Raw genomic sequence first — 9125 nt, 5'->3', positions numbered from 1 at the left:
TACGCAGTGTGTTGAAACTTTTTAATATCTCTGACCCAAGTTAGTTCCTTTTGAAGTACTCTCGCTCTCCCCTGTCTCTTCCATCCTCATCTCCAACAAGAAGTGTGAGGAGCTTCTTTGTAACTGAGATTGAGTAAATCCGATCAGCTGCCTCTGCTGCTTCCCTCCCTTCCACGAACCCACCGGACCAAACTGTCTCTAAATTTCATACTTTCCCGAGCCCTGAACCTACATCTTTCTCTAGTGTCTCTCCCATCGACCCTATTCCCATTCAGCGACTGATCAGCCAACTACCCTGTGTCCATGGATATTGTCAACATTTCTCTTTCTTCAGGTATTGTCCCTCAGTCCTTCAAATCTGCCATCATCACCCCCTCCTCAATAAAACAAACCCTTGACCCTGCCATCCTTACAAATTACTGCCCCATCTTCAACCTCCCTCTCCTCTCCAAACTTATTGAACATGTTGTCACCTCCCAAATCTTTGCCCATCTTTCCCAGAACTCCTTGTTTAAATCTCTTCAATCATCTGCCCTGTCACAGTAGTGAAATACAAGAGACAAACAGAATCTTACCCGGAGAGTCAGACAGACAATCCGGGAGCTTGGATTAAACACGGATATGTTCATAAGACCAGAAGCAAGGGTAGCATCATAGTCATTATCGAGAGACAACAATACCTGCTGGAGACAGACAGACAACTAAACAACACGAATTACAGTACCAAGATCCCTTGACTCATATACCCGAGACAGGAAGGAGAACTGGAGACGGACTGGAAGGACTCAAAGACTCCAGACACATTAACCAAAAACAGATGGAATATCTGAGGGGACAACAGGTCGAACCAAGGAAGTTCTACCTGCTCCTTAATATACCAAACACCCAAACATATAAAGATTATTATTATTGTCACAAGTAGGCTTACATTAACTCTGCAATGAGGTTACTGTGAAAAGCCCCTGGTCGCCACACTGGTGTGTGTTCGGGTACACGGAGAATTCAGACTGTCCAATTCACCTAACAAGTACATCTTTGAGGACTTGTGGGAGGAAACCGGAGCACCCGGAGGAAACCCATGCAGACACGGGAAGAATCCGAACAGACAGTGACCCAAGCGGGATTTGAACACGGGACCCTGCTGCTATGAAGCAACAGTGCTAACCACTGTGACACCATCAGGGAAATATTACCAGACAGACCCATTGGATCAGACTGAGAGAGAAAATCATACTGAATCATAGAATTTACAGTGCAGAAGGAGGCCATTTGGCCCATCGAGCCTGCACTGGTCCTTGGAAAGAGCACCCTACTTAAGCCCATGCCTCCACCCTATCCCCGTAACCCAGTAACTCCACCTAACTTTTTTTTGGACACTAAGGGGCAATTTAGCACAGCCAATCCACCTAACCACATCTTTGGACAGCGAGTGAAAACTGGGACACCCGGAGGGAACCCACAAAGACACGGGGAGAATGTGCAAACTCCACACAGTCACCCAAGGCCAGAATAGCTGAAACATCAACACACTGTTCCTGGTAGTTGATGGTACAGTGGTTCAATAAATATAATCAGTGGATTAAAAGGGTGTGTAATATAGAATAAAAGCAGAAAATGCTAAATTAACTCAACAGGTCTGGCAGCATCATAGAATCCCTGCAGTGCAGAAGGAGGCTATTCGGCCATCGAGCTTCCACCAATACTACAAAAGAGCACCCCACTCAGGTGCACTTCCCCCACCCTTTCCCTGTAACCCCACTTCACCTTTGGACACTAAGGGGCAATTTAGCACAGCCAATCCACCAAGGTCCCACAAACAGAAATGTGACTGTGACCAGAGAATCTGTTCAGTGATGTTTGTTGAGGGATAAATATTAAGCAGTAAACCAGGGCGAACCCCCCTGCTCTTTGGAATAACATTATGGAAACTTTTACACCCAACTGAGAGCAGATGGGGCCAGAGTTGAAGATCTGATCTGGAAGACGGGACCTTTGACAGTGCAGTGCTCCCTCAGGACTGCATCAGATCATCAACCTGGATTTGATGCTCATGTTTCTGGAGGTGGATTTGAACCCACAACCTGCTGACTTTAGAGATAAGAATGCAACCACTGAGCCACACTAACACCTGTAAATTAAAATGGGAAGAATGTCAATTGATATATGAAGGTCTGATGATCAACCTGAAGGAATATGAGAAAATGCAATGCTTAAAAATAAGATAGAGAAGTTAAAGCAGAAGTCTCTCAAAGGGTTAACAGCAGCAAAAGGTTTCAGACTGCAGACAGTTATTATCACACAGGCTTTGAGATAACACCTCGCAACAACTCGTGCTGTAACCCAATACCTTTCTTAAAGTTAGAGAAATTCTAGCAAAGTTAAATTTTAAGTTACATAAAGGGAACAAGTCCCTTTGATAGAAGGTAATTATTTTAGCAAGCAATTGATTGGAGTTGCCAGAGTCTTAAATTTGAATTACTTGAAATAATGTTTATTTGTGAAAGATAGAAACTTAATGACACGAGTTAAAAGTGGAAATCTGGATATAACAGTTGCCTTTGCTATGGTACAATTTCTTCCCAAAAAGCAACCAACACTTTTGTAAAATAGTAAAATAGAAAGAATGTCATTTGAAACATTTGAAAGGAATATGACAAAGTGCAATGTTTAAAAATGATAAGGGGTTAAAAAACTGAAATACAACAAAATAATTAGCAGGAAGCTTCCCTGCCAGTGATCTGACAAGCTAAGGTCAGATGTATCACTCTTTAGGTAAAAGTCTGACAAGCTAAGGTCATGTTAACACCACATTAAAAAGAGGTGTACTTACGCTTCAGCAGAATTAAACATATGTTAAGAAATTGACAAAATATATATATCAATAAGCAGAAGATATTACTTCAGGAGAACGCCATGTAAACAGTAAGGCTGCTAGAAGGGTAATAAATACCCTGAATCGCTAATTACCAGCATGAGCTTTTACAGCTACTTCGGTGCATGGGGACTGCAGTACTGAGGAGCCGAACAGAGAATCTAAACTACTGAGAACACCCACAGATAAGAAGAGAGATTTGGAAGGGGGTCACAAAGGTCTGATCAACTCGAAAGGCACTCCAGAAGCAAGATCTTTTACTTCTTTGTAGATATAGGTTATACCAGGAATAACTTGAAATATTAGTTTGACCCTGAATAGCACCTACTTTTTAAAAAAAATATATATTTTTTTAATTGAAACTTTTTGGCCAACCATCACAGTACATTGTGTATCCTTTACACAGTAATATAACAGTATAAATAACAATGGCCTGTTTTATAAACAAAAAATAAATAATATCTAACAAAAAACGAAAACTAACTCTAAATGGCAACTGCCTCGTCTCAGATAAACACTCTCCAAAAATAAGATTTGACAGTCCAATATACAATTAACTATAGCAACAACCTATACATATACATATATATTAACGGACCTGAGAGTCCTTCTGGTTCCTCCCCCCCCCCCGGGCTGCTGCTGCTGCCTTCTTCTTTTCCATTCCCTCTATCATTCTGTGACGTATTCGACGAACGGTTGCCACCGCCTGGTGAACCCTTGAGCTGATCCCCTTAGGACGAACTTAATCCGTTCCAGCTTTATAAACCCTGCCATGTCATTTATCCAGGTCTCCACCCCCGGGGGCTTGGCTTCCTTCCACATCAACAGTATCCTGCACCGGGCTACTAGGGACGCAAAGGCCAAAACATCAGCCTCTCTCGCCTCCTGCACTCCCGGCTCTTCTTCAACCCCAAATATAGCCAACCCCCAGCTTGGTTCGACCCGGACCCCCACTACTTTCGAAAGCACCTTTGTCACCCCCACCCAAAACCCCTGCAGTGCCGGACATGACCAGAACATGTGGGTGTGATTTGCTGGGCTTCTCGAGCATCTCGCACACCTATCTTCCACCCCAAAAAATTTACTGAGCCGTGCTCCAGTCATATGCGCCCTGTGTAACACCTTAAATTGTATCAGGCTTAGCCTGGCACACGAGGACGATGAGTTTACCCTACTTAGGGCATCCGCCCACAGCCCCTCCTCAATCTCCTCCCCCAGCTCTTTTTCCCATTTCCCTTTCAGCTCATCTACCATAATCTCCCCCTCGTCCCTCATTTCCCTATATATATCTGACACCTTACCGTCCCCCACCCATGTCTTTGAGATCACTCTGTCCTGCACCTCCTGCGTCGGGAGCTGCGGGAATTCCCTCACCTGTTGCCTCGCAAAAGCCCTTAGTTGCATATACCGGAATGCATTCCCTTGGGGCAACCCATATTTCTCGGTCAGCGCTCCCAGACTTGCAAACTTCTCATCCACAAACAGATCTTTCAATTGTGTTACTCCTGCTCTTTGCCATATTCCAAATCCCCCATCCATTCTCCCCGGGGCAAACCTATGATTATTTCTTATCGGGGACCCCACCAAGGCTTCCGTCTTTCCCCTATGCCGTCTCCACTGTCCCCAAATTTTCAAAGTAGCCACCACCACCAGGCTTGTGGTGTATTTCTTCGGTGAGAGCGGCAATGGGGCCGTCACCATAGCTTGTAGACTAGTCCCCCTACAGGATGCCCTCTCCAGTCTCTTCCACGCCGCACCCTCCTCTTCTCCCATCCACTTACTCACCATTGAGATATTGGCGGCCCAGTAGTACCCACTTAGGCTCGGTAGTGCCAGCCCCCCCCCACCTATCCCTACTACACTGTAAAAATCCCTTCCTCACTCTCGGGGTCTTCCCGGCCCACACAAAACTCATGATACTCTTTTCAATCCTTTTGAAAAAAGCCTTCGTGATCGCCACCGGGAGGCACTGAAACACAAAGAGGAATCTCGGGAGGACTACCATTTTAACCGCCTGCACCCTCCCTGCCAATGACAGGGACACCATGTCCGATCTCTTGAAGTCCTCCTCCATTTGTTCCACCAACCGCGTTAAATTTAACCTATGCAATGTACCCCAATTCTTGGCTATCTGGATCCCCAAGTAACGAAAGTCCCTCGTTACCTTCCTCAACGGTAAATCCTCTATTTCTCTGCTCTGCGCCCCTGGATGCACCACAAACAACTCACTTTACCACATGTTCAGTTTATATCCTGAAAATTCTCCAAACTCCCGAAGTGTCCACATTATCTCTGGCATCCCCTCCGCCGGGTCCGCTACATATAACAACAAATCATCCGCATACAGAGATACCCGGTGTTCTTCTCCTCCTCTGAGTACTCCCCTCCACTTCCTGGAACCCCTCAATGCTATTGCCAGGGGCTCAATCGCCAGTGCAAACAATAATGGGGACAGAGGGCATCCCTGCCTTGTCCCTCGATGGAGCCGAAAGTATGCAGATCCCTGTCCATTCGTGACCACACTCGCCATCGGGGCCCTATACAACAGCTGTACCCATCTAACATACTCATCTCCAAAACCAAATCTCCTCAGCACCTCCCACAAGTAATCCCACTCCACTCTATCAAATGCTTTCTCGGCATCCATCGCCACCACTATCTCCGCTTCCCCCTCTGGTGGGGGCATCATCATTACCCCTAGCAGCCTCCGTATATTCGTATTCAGCTGTCTCCCCTTCACAAACCCAGTTTGGTCCTCGTGGACCACCCCCGGGACACAGTCCTCTATCCTCATTGCCATTACCTTGGCCAGAATCTTAGCGTCTACATTTAGGAGGGAAATAGGTCTATAGGACCCGCATTGCAGCGGGTCCTTTTCCTTCTTTAGGAGAAGCGATATCGTTGCCTCAGACATAGTCGGGGGCAGCTGTCCCCTTTCCTTTGCCTCATTAAAGGTCCTCATCAGTAGCGGGGCGAGCAAGTCCACATATTTCCTATAAAATTCAACTGGAAATCCATCCGGTCCCAGAGCCTTCCCCGCCTGCATGCTCCTAATTCCTTTCACTACTTCCTCTATTTCGATCTGTGCTCCCAGTCCCACCCTCTCCTGCTCCTCCACCTTAGGAAATTCCAGCTGGTCCAGAAAGCCCATCATTCTCTCCCTCCCATCCAGGGATTGAGCTTCGTATAATCTTTTATAAAATGCCTTGAACACTCCATTCACTCTCTCCGCTCCCCGCTCCATCTCTCCTTCCTCATCCCTCACTCCCCCTATTTCCCTCGCTGCTCCCCTTTTCCTCAATTGGTGGGCCAGTAACCTGCTCGCCTTCTCCCCATATTCGTACTGTACACCCTGTGCCTTCCTCCACTATGCTTCTGCAGTACCCGTTGTCAGCAAGTCAAATTCTACGTGTAGCCTTTGCCTCTCCCTGTACAGTCCCTCCTCCGGTGCCTCCGCATATTGCCTGTCCATCCTCAGAAGTTCTTGCAGCAACCGCTCCCGTTCCCTACTCTCCTGCTTTCCTTCATGTGCCCTTATTGATATCAGCTCCGCTCTAACCACTGCCTTCAGCGCCTCCCAGACCACTCCCACCTGGACCTCCCCATTATCATTGAGTTCCAAGTACTTTTCAATGCACCCCCTCACCCTTAGACACACACCCTCATCTGACATTAATCCCATGTCCATTCCCCAGGGTGGGCGCCCTTCTGTTTCCTCCCCAATCTCCAAGTCCACCCAGTGTGGAGCGAGATCCGAAATGGCTATAGCCGTATACTCCGTTCCCCTCCGTTCGGGATCAACGCCCTTCCCAAAACGAAAAAGTCTATTCGCGAATAGACTTTGTGGACATAGGAGAAAAACGAAAACTCCTTACTCCTAGGTCTGCTAAATCTCCACTGGTCTACTCCTCCCATTTGCTCCATAAAATCTTTAAGCACCTTGGCTGCTGCCGGCCTCCTTCCAGTCCTGGACCTCGACCTGTCCAGCCCTGGTTCCAACACTGTATTGAAATCTCCCCCCATTACCAACTTTCCCACCTCTAGGTCCGGGATGCGTCCTAGCATACGCCTCATAAAATTGGCATCATCCCAGTTCGGGGCATATACGTTTACCAAAACCACCGTCTCCCCCTGTAATTTGCCACTCACCATCACGTATCTGCCCCCGCTATCCGCCACTATAGTCTTTGCCTCAAACATGACCTGCTTCCCCACTAATATAGCCACCCCCCTGTTTTTCACATCTAGCCCCGAATGAAACACCTGCCCCACCCATCCTTTGCATAGTCTAACCTGGTCTATCAGTTTCAAGTGCGTCTCCTGTAACATAACCACGTCTGCCTTAAGTTTCTTCAGGTGTGCGAGTACCCTTGCCCTTTTTATCGGCCCGTTCAGCCCTCTCACATTCCACGTGATCAGCCGGGTTGGGGGGCTTTTTACCACCCCCCTTGTCGATTAGCCATCCCCTTTTTCCAGCTCCTCCCCCGGTTCCCACGCAGCTGTATCTCCCCCAGGCGGTGCCCCCCCGCCCACCCCACCCCATACCAGCTCCCCCCTCTCCCCAGCAGCAGCAACCCAATAATTCCCCCCTCCCCCCCCCCCCCCAGCTAGATCCCCCACTAGCGTAGTTACACCCCCCATGTTGCTCCCAGAAGTCAGCAAACTCTGGCCGACCTCGGCTTCCCCCCGTGACCTCGGCTCGCACCATGCGACGCCCCCTCCTTCCTGCTTCCCTATTCCCGCCATGATTATCATAGCGCGGGAACCAAGCCCGCGCTTCCCCCTTGGCCCCGCCCCCCAATGGCCAACGCCCCATCTCCTCCACCTCCTTTCCTCCCCCCACCACCACCTGCGGAAGAGAGAAAAGTTACCACATCGCAGGATTAATAACATAAAACTCCTCTTTCCCCCCTTTTTACCCCCCACTTCGCCCCCCATACTCGCCCCGCCACTTTGTTTCAAACGTTCTTTTTAATAACCCGATCATTCCAATTTTTCTTCCATGATAAAAGTCCACGCCTCATCCGCCGTCTCAAAGTAGTGGTGCCTCCCTTGGTATGTGACCCACAGTCTTGCCGGTTGCAGCATCCCGAATTTTATCTTCTTTTTGTGAAGCACCGCCTTGGCCCGATTAAAGCTCGCCCTCCTTCTCGCCACCTCCGCACTCCAGTCTTGGTATACGCGGATCACCGCGTTCTCCCACTTACTGCTCCGAGTTTTCTTTGCCCATCTAAGGACCATCTCTCTATCCTTAAAACGGAGGAATCTCACCACTCTGGCTCTAGGAATTTCTCCTGCTCTCGGTCCTCGCGCCATCACTCGGTATGCTCCCTCCACCTCCAGTGGGCCCGCCGGGGCCTCCGCTCCCATTAACGAGTGCAGCATCGTGCTCGCATATGCCCCGACGTCCGCTCCCTCCGCACCTTCAGGAAGACCAAGAATCCTTAAGTTATTCCTCCTCGCGTTGTTCCCCAGCACCTCCAGTCTTTCCACACATCGTTTATGGTGTGCCTCGTGCATCTCCGTCTTCACCACCAGGCCCTGTATGTCGTCCTCATTCTCGGCAGCCTTTGCCTTCACGACCCGAAGCTCCCGCTCCTGGGTCTTTTGCTCATCCTTTAGCCCTTTGATCGCCTGTAATATCGGGGCCAATAGCTCTTTCTTCATTTCCTTTTTGAGTTCTTCCACACAGCATTTCAAGAACTCTTGTTGTTCAGGGCCCCATGTTAAACTGCCACCTTCCGACGCCATCTTGGTTTTTGCTTGCCTTCCTTGCCGCTGCTCTAAGGGATCCACTGCAATCCGGTCACTTTCCCCTCCTTTTTCCATCCGTATCCAGGGGGAATTCCCTTCTGGTTTACCGCACAGCGTTTTTAGCCGTTAAAATTGCCGTTGGGGCTCCTATAAAGAGCCCAAAAGTCCGTTCCACCGTGAGCTGCCGAAACATGCGACTTAGCTGGTCATCGCCGCCCCCGGAAGTCGAATAGCACCTACTTAAGTCTGCCTTAAGGAGTGAAACTCCTTGTACACCATTTAAAGAACCTTTTTGACTCTTTTTGGTTTAGGGGGAGATTTCAAAGAAAAGTGGTGATAGAAATACACATCATCATTACTCTGCATTATTTCAGTTCTCAGACCTTCCGCTACTCTAACGGACAAGTGTCCGGGAGTCACAGATTATCCAAAAAGGGGGTTGAAATCATAGGTGAATATAAAGCAGTTGATTAAGATGCAGCAGTTTAGATATAATGCA

Source organism: Scyliorhinus torazame, chromosome 5 (genome assembly GCF_047496885.1).
Source record: "Scyliorhinus torazame isolate Kashiwa2021f chromosome 5, sScyTor2.1, whole genome shotgun sequence".
Classification (NCBI taxonomy): Eukaryota; Metazoa; Chordata; class Chondrichthyes; order Carcharhiniformes; family Scyliorhinidae; genus Scyliorhinus; species Scyliorhinus torazame.
Note: the sequence above shows the minus strand (reverse complement) of the source record.